This window comes from Fukomys damarensis, unplaced genomic scaffold, assembly GCF_012274545.1.
Source record: "Fukomys damarensis isolate Sample0158 unplaced genomic scaffold, DMR_v1.0_HiC HiC_scaffold_19, whole genome shotgun sequence".
Classification (NCBI taxonomy): Eukaryota; Metazoa; Chordata; class Mammalia; order Rodentia; family Bathyergidae; genus Fukomys; species Fukomys damarensis.
The window spans coordinates 50,518,559-50,532,478 of NW_022900931.1; the positions used below are offsets into that span (position 1 = coordinate 50,518,559).

Consider the following 13,920-nt stretch of genomic DNA (forward strand, 5'->3'; position numbering starts at 1 on the left):
GTTGGTCAAATTATAATTCTGATTCTGAGCAGGAAAATACAGCATCTTCATGGTGGAAGGGTTAAAATTTTATTTGGTGATTGAACCATTGAAACAAAAACTAAACCTCATAGAAAATCCTTTGTTGAGGTATATGAAGTTATTCTAAACTAGTTAGCATTTTTTTTTCACTAGCTGTCTTATTCATAGGACTTTTTGGGATTTTTTGTTCTGTGTTTTGTTTTGTGGTACTGGGGCTTGAACACAGGGCCTTCACATGGAGCTACTGAGCTACACCCCTAGCCCTTTAAAAAAAAATTTTTTTTTTTGAGATAGGATCTCACAAAATTGCCCAGGCTGTACTTGAACTTGCAGTCCTCCTGCTTTGGCTTCCCAGAGTGTTGGGATTACTATGTATGTTTGCACCTCCACCATTGTATTATTTTTGGCTTCTTCAAGATATATGTTTGGTTATCAGAAGAACTCAGTACCCAAGGAAAGGGTGTCTGTCAAAATGACCAGAAGGTCAGCCGGGGTGATCTTCTCTACTGTGATAATTGGTTTACTGTGGCCTCTGCTAGGGACAAGCCTTGTGATGAGCTTTTAAGGAGGAAATAGCAATTCAGGTAAAGGAGAATTTCTTGTACTAGGAGGCTTCTTCTGATTTATACCAGGTTTTCATGAATTCTACAGAATGTTTACACGAGCTTTTCAGAGCTGATTTTTCAATGAAATTGAAAGTGGTGAGAGCATTGCCCATCATCAGCAATAGCAACTTACTAAATGATCACTGGGATCAAAGAACTATCAGTGGAGACACTTAAATAGGCAATTTTTGCTCAGTTTTCAAAATAAGACATGAAAGCCCTTGGAGTAACATGCAAATTGCCTTTGGAGGATGTATATTTGCATTACTGTATGTTGTTTTCTTGTTCCATAGTGATCTGTTGTCTGGTATGAAGTCAACTGTTACTGTTTGTCCTGGCCATTATGTGGTACATGGCGCATTCTGCATTGCTGACTCCATTGACTTGGAAGGTGAGTAAGGAAAATCATACAACCAAACTGTCATGCATGACACGTTTAATAAACAGTAAATTGCTAATCATGCTGAATCTCTGAGAATGTGATTTTGGCTCATTGATTTCAAGTGATTTGCCTTGACACATTAAGGGTATTTAGAGCTTTCAGGAATTGACGCAGTACTTGAGGGACTTGAGTCATAAGTCTTTGCAGCACAGTATCTGTTGGAAAGATGTTTACAGGCATATGTAAATAATCGGAGAAGTATATGGTTTATAGAAAGGAAATTTAATTTTTTAGAATTGAAATTTATTCCCAGAAAAAAAAATATATTTGTTTAGTTGTTTTGTGTTTATTCCTTGCTCTTACCTTATATATGCTATAGCTATCCTGGTATCCGATCCTGTGTTTGTTTTTTTGTTTGTCTCAAATTTAGCTTATTTTTGTAAGAAATATTTTTGTGAAGCGCATTTCGTGAATTGCCATAAAAATTATCTTAACTCTTTAAAAGGTTGTGAATGTCACAAATACTACACTTTGTATCATGGCCAAAGTATCCTTTTGAGAATATTAACCTTGGAAGATTGTATTAAAAATAACATTTAAGCAATAATATTCTTGCTGTTCATTTAGAGTGACTCCTAAATTTAGGTTACTTTCCAATTGTTCATCTTGGTCCTGTATATTTCCATAATGTGTCAAATTTGGATGCACCTGTTCAACTATTTACCAGAACAGCTTCAAGTTAGCGATAAAGCTCGTAAAGCAAAAAATCATATATCATTTTGGGACTTGTGCAGCTGTTCACAAACTGCTTAAGCTGTGTTCTTTATCTTTATCTTGTCAAAACTTCTTAATGGAAGCAAGGCTGAGAGTTTAATTTCCTGCTGTTCACTAGTATATTATCTCACCCCCTTTTTCTGTTTTATGTGTGTAATTTTTGTTCTTTCCTCTCTCCAATATTTGATTTATAATATATATATGTGTATAAATAACACATCTGCAGGATAAATCACTGTAATAAAAGCACTTTATTTTTTGGCAGTGAAAATAACATTGATATTATAGTATGGTGGATAAGAGTTCTTCCTAGATTGGTGAAGAAATTATAATGTAATTGCTGGAGTATCATTAATAACCACATAGAATTGTGATAGTTAAGAGTAAAAATGACTATAAATTTACTAACCGAGGGCATTTCTGAGAATTAGGGAATCAGGTGTTATCTCTAGCTTGAATATATGGAGTACTTGTTCATAAGTAAGATTAAAGCTTATCTAATAGTGATCTATGGCTAACACATGTAACAAATTATACACATAAATCACCTACTATGTGCAGGATATTAACAGTACTTCCAATAAGGCTTTTCTTCCTTGTTTAGAAAATTCTTTTAATTCAGTGATTGATTGTTTGATAGTATGGGGGCGCTGAACCTAGCACGATAGTACTGAGCTACATCTCTAACCCATTTTATTCTATTTTATTTTGAGACAGGGCCTTGCTAAGTTGTCTAGGCTGGGCTCAAATTTGCCTTTGTTCTGCCACAGCCTCTAGTGTTGGACCACAAGTGTATACCATTGTGCTCTGCTGGTTTTATGTTTCTAACTGCTAGGAATACCTAATTTGTATAATAATCTCAGGTTTTTTTGTTCAACATGGCATTTTAAATTTTTTCCAAAGATAAACAATGGCTATTGTAGAAAATGTACAAAATATAGACAGACACATAGTATTTGTCCTTTAGTTTTTTCATAGACAAAAACAAAATTACTCATAATCCAGTCATTCCATGGCCACCTTCCTCCCACACCCAGCATTCTGTGTATGGGGTTTGGGGCATTCGCTAGTGCTTCTGAAAGCTTGTCTATACTCTTCAAGTGACTCTGCCTATTTAATGCAGTTAATCTACTCAAGCAAAGGTTCTTCTCTAGACAATGAGAGTTACTTCTTACAGCTTGCTGGTTCTGCTTTATGATGAAAGCCCAACAAGTTCTTTACTTTTCTAATACTCTTTTTATGAGCTCATTTAGAAATGTGGCCTGCATTATTAATTTAATATTTATCTGGGCTCAATGGCATGTGCCTGAAATCATAGCTGCTGGGCAGGCTGAGGCAGGAAGATTCCTAGAGGCTAGCCTAGGCAACATAATGAAACTCTGTCTCAAAAGAATTACATAGTCAGTGTTTTTTATAAGTTAATAAAATAGACCAGTTTTTTCTAGTAGCTAAAAGTATCAATTTGACAGATTTTTAAAGTCAGTCTGTTTAACAATATTAAAGTCAGATAATCCTAAAAAATGCTAGAGTCATAGAATGTAGAGTCAAATGTAGAGTCATAGAATCTTAGGGTTAGAAAAGTAGCTTAGAAATGCTGAATGCCTTAAAAATTTTTGATCAGTCATGAGTCTTGAATGTAACTTATTTGTATAGCAGTTTTATGAAGAATTTAGTGCTAAGCTGGTCTAAGATGGTTAACAGGGTAACCTTTATGATAAGAGGACAAGTGTTAAAAATTGGATACCCTGGCTTAAATTAAATAAGACGCATGGACAGATAATTAGAGTAAATGTGACTAGGTTGATGGATCTCAAGTTATCATTTGGAATCACTTGAACTAGAGGAATGTGCTCCAGTATATTTGTGTTTAGACATTTCTCCTCACCCTTAAGTGTTCTTGCTTTCTTCCTTACGATATAGTCTACCAGGTGGTATAATTAAAAAGGGAGGGAGCAAAAGAGAGACTTCTTTGGATTGCACAAGTGCAGATATTAAAATCTCAAGTATAAGATTTGTTCAGCATGATGCTGTAGAAGGAATCTGAATGTTTGGTTTATTATTTCTTCTATGATTTGAAAGAAAACTTTGTATGGAAGCTAGAATTTAATAAAGTACCACTTTTGAGTATAAAGAAAGCTGATCAATTATTTATGTACATAACATGTTGACTTAAGGAACTTCAAAGTTAAAAAAATCATTCAATCTGTTCTTGAAAACTTGTTAGTTTAATATTGTTTTCTTCTCTGTGGTTATATTTTTTCTCTTCAAACATTCCAATACTGTGGTTTGTATCCCCCCATCCCCACCCGTGTATTAGGAATTGAGTCTGGGGCTTTCACACTGAGCTAGATCCCTGGTCCTTTTTTCTTTTCTTTTCTTTTATTTTAATTAATTAATTAATTAATTAATTAATTAATTTTTTGGTACTGGGGATTGAACTCAGGTCCTTGCGCTTGCAAGGCAGGCTGCCGAACTGCTGAGCAAAATCCCCGGCCCCCTTTTTTATTTTTTATTCAGAGACAGGGTCTTACAGTGTTGCCCAGGCTTGGGTTGAACTTGTATCCTCCAAGCTTCTCAAAGTGCTGGAATTACAAGCATGTGCCACTATGCCCAGTATCTCAGTTGCTTTTTAAAAAATCTTTTAAGTTTGAGATACTTGTAGATTTACATGCTGTTACAAAAAATAATACAAAGAGATTCTGTATGTATACCCTTTAGCATTTCCCCCAGTGAATCCTCTTGCAAAACTGCAGTAGAATAGCACAACCATGATCTTGACATTGATTTATTCAAAGTAATGAATATGTCACCCACACTAGAATTCTCATGTTGCATTTTATAGCCAAACCCAGTTAATTTGACTCTGACCAACCTTCTCCTAGGCTGTTGACAAAGTCTCATCTGTTCTGTATTTATTATTTCATTGTCTCAAGATGTCACATAAATGAAATTACATGGTATATAATCTTTTGACATTTACTTTTTCCATATAATACAATTCTCTGGCACTTCATCCAGACTGTTTTTATTTATTTATTATTATTATTATTATTATTATTATTATTATTATTATTATTATTATTATAATTGTCCAATGTGTGGTTGTTCCATAGTTCATCTATTCAGCTATTTAAGAACATGCAAGTTTTTAAAAAATTTTTAAATCTGTTGTGAACTTCAACTTGATAAAGAATACCTACAAAAACTAGTTGACATAATAATAAATCCTTCCTAATATCAGTAACAAGGAAAGGATGTCTGATCTTTCCACAGTTATTCAATACAGTGCTAGAAGTTCTAGCCAGTGCAGTAAGGAAAGAAAAGGGAACAACAAAAGGCATGCAGATCTGAAAGGAAGAAATAAAACTACCCCTATTTGCAGATGACATGATTATCTCTCTATATGGAAAATGCTCCAAATCTTTCAAAATATCCATTTGTTTTTTTTTTTTATGTCTTCTATTTCTTTGCTTAAACTTTCATTTGTTAAGTATTGTTCATACCTGCTCACTGAAGCATTTTTACCTGGTTGCTTTGAAATTACTATCAGCTGAACATCTTAGACATCTTGGCTTTAGCATTATTGATTGTCTCATTTAGTTTGACATCTTCGTGCTTGACATCTTCCCATGACAAGTGATTCTCAGAGGAAATCTGGACATTTTACGTAGTATTATGAGAGTCTGGGTTTTCTGGTTTTTTTTTTGGGGGGGTCTTCTGTTTTTACTGGACTTCTCCAACATGCTACAGGAAAGGAGAGAGTGGGGAGTGAGGACCACCTCGTTACTACCGAACAGAGGTAGAAGTCACAGATCACACTTGGCCTCCACTGATAGTCAAGTTGTGTGGTTAGCGCCTTGTTACTGCTGGATGGAGGTGGGAGTTCCAGCTTCCATTGTGGTCTCCACTGATGCTGTGGAACCTGGGAGTGCTCTTGTTACCACTGGGCAACAGTGCAAGTCCACACACCACCAAGCCAGTTCTGATACCATTCCAGTGGGGGAGTGGGTAGCTGGCTCCTTGTCACTGCCACAGGGGTACAAGTCTAGGATTCCCCTTGTAGTCTCCACTAACACTGCCTGGGGGAGGGCTTTTATTATTGACTGGTGGAGATGACAATTCCGACTCCCTGCTTGGCCTTTTGGTGCCAGTGAGCAGGGGCATTGGGTTACCTGGGCATTGAGAAGATGGAAGTTTATACTTTCCTCTTGACCTTTGCTAACATGAGTGGAGATGCAGCCGCTCTTTTTATCTCTGGTGTTTGGCTGGAATAAAGCTGTTATTGTCAAAAGTTTTCTATACGTGTAGATTCATGGCTCACTCCCTAATGGTATAATAATACTTATTAATAATATAATAATATTCTGAAAAAATTGTTAGGTGATTTTGATATTTAGCATATTAAAAAAACTTTCTACAGAAGAGTTGCTAGTATGTCCATATGGTTCATTTATATAAAGAGTGAAAGTGATAATGATGAATGTTTCCTCATGGCAATTACTATGCTTAGAACAAAAGTCAGCATACATGTAGTAGATGTGTTACAAATGATTAAGCAACTTTTCTTCTTGTATAATATAGTAAAGTAAATGATTCCAAAGTGGTTTCTTAACTACAGAGATTTGAGTGAATCATTTTTGCTTTCCAAAGTATCTAGCATAGCATTAGGAAATAAATTATTCCTATTACTATTACTTTTTCATTGGTTCCATATGATACCATGAATAAATTGGATCATGCATGGCTCTTTCTGGTCACTTTATATAAATACACTTGAATTAGCTGTTAATATGTTGAAGTAGTAAAGGCCACTGTTTAATTCATGGGAATAATTTTAAGTTACAGTATCTTTGAGTATTTTAGACTGGCTTGTTTAAAAAAATAGGGTCTTGTTTCTATCTTCAAATTACAGTATTTTAGTAGACTCAAATACTGCTTTCCAACTAACTGAATATCTCTGAGAGAATGGTCATTTTGAGTAAGTACATCTGTCAACTAAATTGTTAAGTGACTTTTTTTGGAGCAGAATCATTTGTCTAGAATAAAAGAGTGGAACAAAAATCCAACCTGACATTTTTAGCCACTCCTTATTTGTGTATGAGTGTGTGTCTGTGTGTGTGTGTGTGTGTGTGTGTGTGTGTGTGTGTGTTTTAAAAGTGATAAATGATCACCAACTTGTTAGTCATGGAGCAAATGGAAATACTAATTAGAAATACCTACTAAAAGTTATCTGTATGATGGGGTGAGTGATCAAAGCATGCTACGTGCATGCACAAATCTGTGAAAATTAAACTCATTGATTTGTACAGCTAATATGTACTAATAAAAAAGATGTGTGACAAACAACAGGTTATCTGTAAATACTTTGTCTTTGTACTGTCCATTTGTATTCTGTTAAAAGCTAAGAAGTGATTGTAAAGTCCTGCCTTTTAAAATTTGATTATCATCACCTCAAATTATAATGTATAAGATGTTGGGATAGAAATACAGGGAGTAGATTACTGGGAATAAATGTATCCTCAGTAACAATAAGAGCATCACTGCAAGAAGGGGATTGTTGTTAAAGTGATCACTAACTGAAACACATCCTTTCCAAATGTTAGAATGCTTTTACCAAAGAAATTATGTTTTATTAAACTCCTATGTTGGGTTCTGTTGTTTTCTACTATTTTTGCTGTTTCTAATTTTTATTACTATATGTTTGCAATATATAATGAATACATTCATCATGGTGGTTGATCAAATTTTTAAAACTTTTTTCTAGTTTGAGAAAAACAAAACAATATATAAATTTAATAATACCAAGATTTGGTGATTGAAAGATTGTGAGAATGTCTGCCTTTAGATCTGCAGAAATGACAAGAATGCTGTGTCACTCAGAGCTACAATGTATTAATAAGAATAGCTTTTCTAGTTTATTTTTAGCATAGTGTAAAAACAGCAGATTTTAAAGTAGGCAGTGTTGAATGTGACAGTTCCTTAAGACATTTGTTTTCAATGTTACAGTACTTCTTAAATGAGTATTATGACATTCTCAAAATACCCATGGTAAATAATATCATGTATAATAATGAAGTTTATGGTGTTTTGGAGAGAGCTTCCATTTTATGTGGCCTGCAAGAAAATGCCAAAGATGAAATTGAAAGTATGCTATTGTAAGTAATGTTTTTCATATAAAAATCATATATAATTCGCTTTTTCTCAGCGGTAAACTCTGATTAGGATCCGAGTCTTTTTAGTCCTTAGAAGTAATCCTGGAACATATTTGGGCATGGAGATAGAGAAACTTGGTAAAGGGATATTATAGAATCTCAGAGTGAAAGAAATTTTCAAGGTCAACTAGTTCAGCTGTTCATTCAAAACCTTGATGTGCTTTTGTGGCCCTGCAATTCCCTTGTTTTCATTCTTGGCTTTCTGTAAATGTAGAGTAAGGATTAATGTGTGATAGCAGTGGTGGTTCCTGCTGACATTTTTTAAGGACAGAGGTAGTAAAATGAATTGGCCAGGTAGAAGGCTGCATTTACTGAAAGGAATACTGTCGTTTGCCTGTATTTTTCATAGTAGAAATAAGTGCCTCTCTGTCACCTGCCTTTCTTGGCAGCAAAGGTGAGCTCACTCAGTGGAAATTTATGACTTTCAAGATATGATGGAGATCACTTTTAAGTCTCAGTCATAGAGAAGCTTTAAGCATTGATGTAGGTATGGAAAGTTCAAAGCACTTTAGAGTAGACCTTGTCATCTTTCAGCAACTGCTTCATTGTATCCTTGGAAGTTTTTATCTCCTCAGGTCTCACAGGATAAAATCAAGGTGTCAGAGGGTCAGGTTTTATCTGGAAGCGCTGGTAACTTTCCTTCCAAGCTCATTCATGTCATTCGCTGGTAGAATCCATACCTCTTTAGGTTGTAGGACAGCAATCTCCATATTTTCTTGTTTTCTGACGATTATGCTTAGCTCATTGTCTGTGGCCCTGTCCACCTCACCGAAAAAGAATCTCCCTCAAGGTAAACCTCTGTGAGTTTCTCTTCTGCAGGTAGCTGTAAAAATAACCTGAGCAGTAACCTTAATTACATTGCAAAATTAGAATGCAGAATTACGTTTACTTTTTAAAAATCCTGAAAGTAGCATCAGCTGGCTGGAATCACAGGACCCATGTAGGATTAGCAGCTAGATGATGAGTTCAGATAAGAGAAGCAGCATTGTCTTATTAATATTTTGCATCCTGATTCCTAATGCAGTGCTTAGAAGGTAGAAAATATTCAAGAAATGTCTGCTGAATGAATGAGGTTCTAGAATAGAGGGTAAACCAAGAGTTCAAAATATCCCCTGGTAGGTAGAGCAAGACAGCTACTTGTTGGAATTTTTAATGGCAAAGAAGTTGTAAAATCCATTCAGATATTACAGGAATCTTTGTCGAAAAATAACTGGAAATTTCTAACAGAAATATATGTTGTACTTGAGTTAGCTTGTAGATTTAACTTATTTGTTAGAATTTGTTTCTCCAGAAAATAAAACACTTAAAATTCAGATAAGTGGAGAGGTGGATGCAGCTGAAAAAGTGTGTCTAGAAGAGCTGATTCCATGGGTAACCGGCACAGTGGAGCTTTATGCTACAGCTGACCTTTCTGAGAAAGTTGAAGGAAATTGTGAAATTGTAGATGAACTAGTTGCTGCCTCCACTCAAAAAGGTTGAGTGAACTGGGGATCACACAAGCTGATGATAACTTAATGTCACAGGAAATGTTTGTTGCAGTTGTGGGGGAATCAATTTCAGTGAAATGAGAGAGAGTTTTGACACATTTCTGATCACGATGGTGTAAATAGATAACGAAATAATGGATTTTTCATGCTGCCCTAAGAATTTCTGCTGCTCATGTAGTTTGCTTCAGGTCTGTATTTTATATTTAATTGAGCTTCTGTGAAATGTAGATGTATTTCTATCTGTAAGCATTGTACATAAATGCTCCTTTGTAAGAAAGGTCATAAAAACATGCAAAATAAAACATAATTGGATATTTCTTATCTACAATAACTTGCTTTCTAAAATGCATAATTTTCTCGTACTGAGCCTGCTTATAGCTTTCTGGTGTAAATATGTGATAGCACTTTAAAGAGGTAGAAGAAAGGGAGAGAATGCAAGATGAGTACACAAAAAATGCAATAGATGTCACATGTGCAGTGCTCTTTTGGGTTGTCTTTTTATCCAAATTATAGGGAGTCTGCTTTCCACACTGTATTTGCATAACACTTGTCTTAAAATAAAAGCTTTTATGATTGGGAAGTTATCTGCCTAATGAGACTTATTATTGTGAATCTGAGTGGGATATATTTTTGTGTTGAACTATGCAATCATCAAAATAGCAATGGGTAGCATAGCAGATTTTAAAACAGAAATGAAATAGTGTTGTTTGGATCCAATGTGTGTGTAAAGCATTCCCAGTATTGAATGTGAATGATTAAAAAGAGTATTTTTCTTTCATCATAACAGTATTCTGATCATATTTCTTACACAGTTAAAATGATTACCTATACAAGCTATCTCAGCTATGTATTCTTGGAATCTCATATTATAAAGCATAGCTTTAAAGCATATTTGTATTTTTAAAAATCTGTTATGTTAATATGACTGATTAAAATTACAGTGATGAAGTAATAAAATTGACTCTTATTATGTTTTCCCAAACTCATAATGGGGCCATCGTGCCAGTGTAGCCCAGATACCACGTAGTAGTTTGGAATCTTATTAGTGTTTCAGAAAGAATAGTACAGTTTTTTGTTTGAGTGTTATTTTTGTTTCTTAGATTTGAATAGATAACTTGTTTTTCAGATTCTACTAAAAATGAATTCATTTATGTTGGAATTATTGTTTGACCACTGAAAGTTATTCATTTTTATTTTTTACTTAAAAAATTCATTGCAGAGGTTTAAAAAATAATGCAGGTTTATTTCTGTGTCAGGTTCAGCCATTTATTAAACCATTCATTAAACTTTTAAAATCAAATTGGTTTTCCAATTGAATTTCCACTTTATGTTGGAATTTAGATTTTGTATATTCTTTTATAACTTGCTGAGTGTTAAGAGATTATGTAGCTAGGTAAGTAAATACCTTTCTTGTTTCTTTTCAGCATGATAGTTTTTCAGATTTTGTCTCACTTCTCTTTGAGTTTAAATCTAAACTTACCTGAATTTTTATTCATGGTCTCAGTAGCTAGGCCTAATATGCTCTTCTTTGAGTTAGGTAGAAGACTTTTTGCCTCAATCATTGAATAGTTAAGCAGCCCAGATGAGTTAGTATAGGGAGTAGAGAGAAGCCCTGGGGGGCTATGAAAGTGACATTTGAGATGAAAACACCGATGTGGAAAAGCACAGTGCTTCACGTTGGTGAAGTTACCCGTGTCCTATCCTATGGTCTGTCCTTAGTGAGACCTTGCATGTATGGCAGGTAGCAAACTTTGTAACTTGATTTTAGTATTTTCCTTTTTAAGCTTCTTTAGAAATATTTCCCTTTCTCAGTTCCTTGTTATTACACCTCAGATATAAATGTGAATGCAGTTTGAAAAACTGCATGGAGATCATTTCGTCTCAAGTACAAGTATGTACTCCATTTTTCAGGAAGAGAGGAAGGATGCTGAAGTACCTGCTTTGTAGATTTGGCTTTTCAGACGTAGAGTAAGGAAAACTATAATCTCTGTTATGTTTCCTCAAAATTCAGTTTGCTCTTAGTAGTTCTGTTTCTTTCTAGGAAAAATATTCCACAGGTTTCTATCAAATTTAATTTGGGATAAGTTGATAATTAGGCCTTGCTGCAAATTTTATGCATAGCATATACTTTTACAACAATTTACTCATTCTGCCATTTAAAAATGTCTATATATAAAATTTTTAGGCTTACATGTATTAAAGTGAACAGTCTCCTCTTTTTTTCAAATTTTCCCTAATAGAAAAATATGATTTTAAAAAAATAAGAAAAAAAGGCATTAGTATAATAGTGCTCTAAAAATTGCTGTAGTTATATTTCTTCAACATATTGTGGGATTCTAGTTTTGTTACTGAGCCACTTCATTCTCTTACTGGTTGTGTTATACTCTGTTGTCAAATTCCTTCAGTTCTAAGTGACAGAAACTCAACTCAGATCAGTCATTGAGGCTTCTGGAGCTAGAGTCCAGGGATGGGAGCACATTTTATGCAAGGTCCTGTGGATCCATCCTTTTAGTTCTGCCTTCCTTAGTGCTGGCTTCATTCTCAGATTAGTTTTTTGTTTGTTTGTTTGTTTTTTTTTTGGTTTTTTGAGACAGAGTCTCACTATGTAGTTGAGACTGACCTGGAACTCACTATGTAGCTCAGGCTGGTCTCGAACTCACAGCAATCCTCCTGCCTCAGCCTCCTGAGTGCTGGGACTACAGGCGTGCGCCACCACGCCCAGCCTGTTTGTTTTTTTCATATGGTGGCAAAAGTGGCCTCAAGCAGCTTCAGTTTTTATGGACTCAGGAGGAGGAAGAGAAACTTTCCTACTAGTCTGTAGTCCTGCTTGTGTATGGTTATTATTCTTTAACCACTCACTATCAAACAGGAATGGAGCTACCTGTCCTGGCTGAATAACGCTTCTTCCTGTATAGCGACAAAGAAACCTTATGGATGACTTGTCTTACACGGGACGGGCAGGCAGTTTTCAGAAGAAAAGGTGGTTCTGTTACCAGAAGAGAGTAGAAGGGCTCCTTTGCAGGTAAAAACACAGAGGCCTCATGTGTGTAGATGAATCATAACCTAGTCTCTTGTTCTGACAGGTATTCAGGTGTCTGGTTCTTCATTATTTCAAATAGATGCCTGAAGAGGATGCTCAGTCCAAAACATTGGGACTTCTCTAAGGTTTTCTATGATTAGATATCAGATGCAGAACTTTTGGATTAAAGGTTGTGGATTTAAACTCATATATTTCATACTTATATGAGTATATGTATTAATAAGTATGAAACAATCCTTTTGGGCTTTGTTAATGGTTATTTTATTTTACTTAAGTTTTAATTGTCAGATCCATTCTTCTGTGTCTTGTCACTTGTTTATATATGGGTTATCACAGAATTTGAAAATATCTTATTTTCTAGTACTAGCATGATCTTATTTAAATTTACACTTATAATCCATCTGAAACTTGGTTTTGTGTACTGTCTTATGCAGAACTGTTTTTTTTTCCTCAAAGGCTTTAGAGTTTTCTTTACACTGTCTATTGAGTAATCTGATTTAAGTACTCCTGGCTAGTAGCGGTCTCCAGTGAAATTTATACTGCATTTTACTACACGGATTCAAATCACCAGCACCTGATCAAATTAAAAAAATTAATTAAGTTTATTGATACATTTTAGATATACATAATGATCGTATTCATCTTAGGACTTTGTACCTGTACATGATATATCTCGATTCTTTTTTCCCCCATCCCCCCACCTCAACTCTCTTCCCCTCTGCATGTACAAAAGCTTTGTTTCCATTTTTTCTTCTTTTCTTGCTTTTTCTCTTTTTCCCCTCCTTCCTCCTCCCACTTAGTTGCCCTTCCCATTTGAACATTTTCTTCCTATTTCACTGTATCTATTACTTCTTTATTATTTACTTCCTTTGTATAATTAAATGGCAATGGTTGTGTTTTATGTTTTAATGTTTCACATAAACATGTCTTCTGTACTTTACTCTGTGATGGAATGTCTATATTTTAAAATTTAAACATACATATGCTACAGCACATATAGCTGCCTTTGTTGCTGTTTAAAATTGTCTGCGCCATGAGGCACCATTGACTCTTAGGTAAGCATAATTAGCTTGCTAAATTGTAGTAGGAAGGTGTACTCAGTGAACTTGCTTACTGTTCTGTAATCTCCTTTTCTCTGATGTCTCTCTTCACAATATACCTACCTGCCTACTCTTCTGCTGTGCATCCTAAAAAATAAAGTTCCATATCGTACTCAAAATCAGGTGATCAGTCTGAGAAATAAAGTAACCTGACCCGATCTTGGTGTTCTAAGGATGCTACTCCTTTGGCATAAAAGATATTGTGAAATAGGAAGAAAAGGTCCAAAGGGAAAGGGGGAGTGGGAAGGATTGGGGAAAGGAAAGAAGGGAATGGAGTTAATATGAGAAAATGAAAAAAA

At 34.9% G+C, this 13,920-nt stretch overlaps 1 pseudogene; it reads left to right on the top strand.

Annotated features, from left to right (window-relative positions):
* The first annotated feature begins 978 nt into the window (after positions 1 to 978).
* LOC104874069 lies at positions 979 to 9,562 on the top strand (annotated as a pseudogene).
* Positions 9,563 to 13,920: the final 4,358 nt, after the last annotated feature.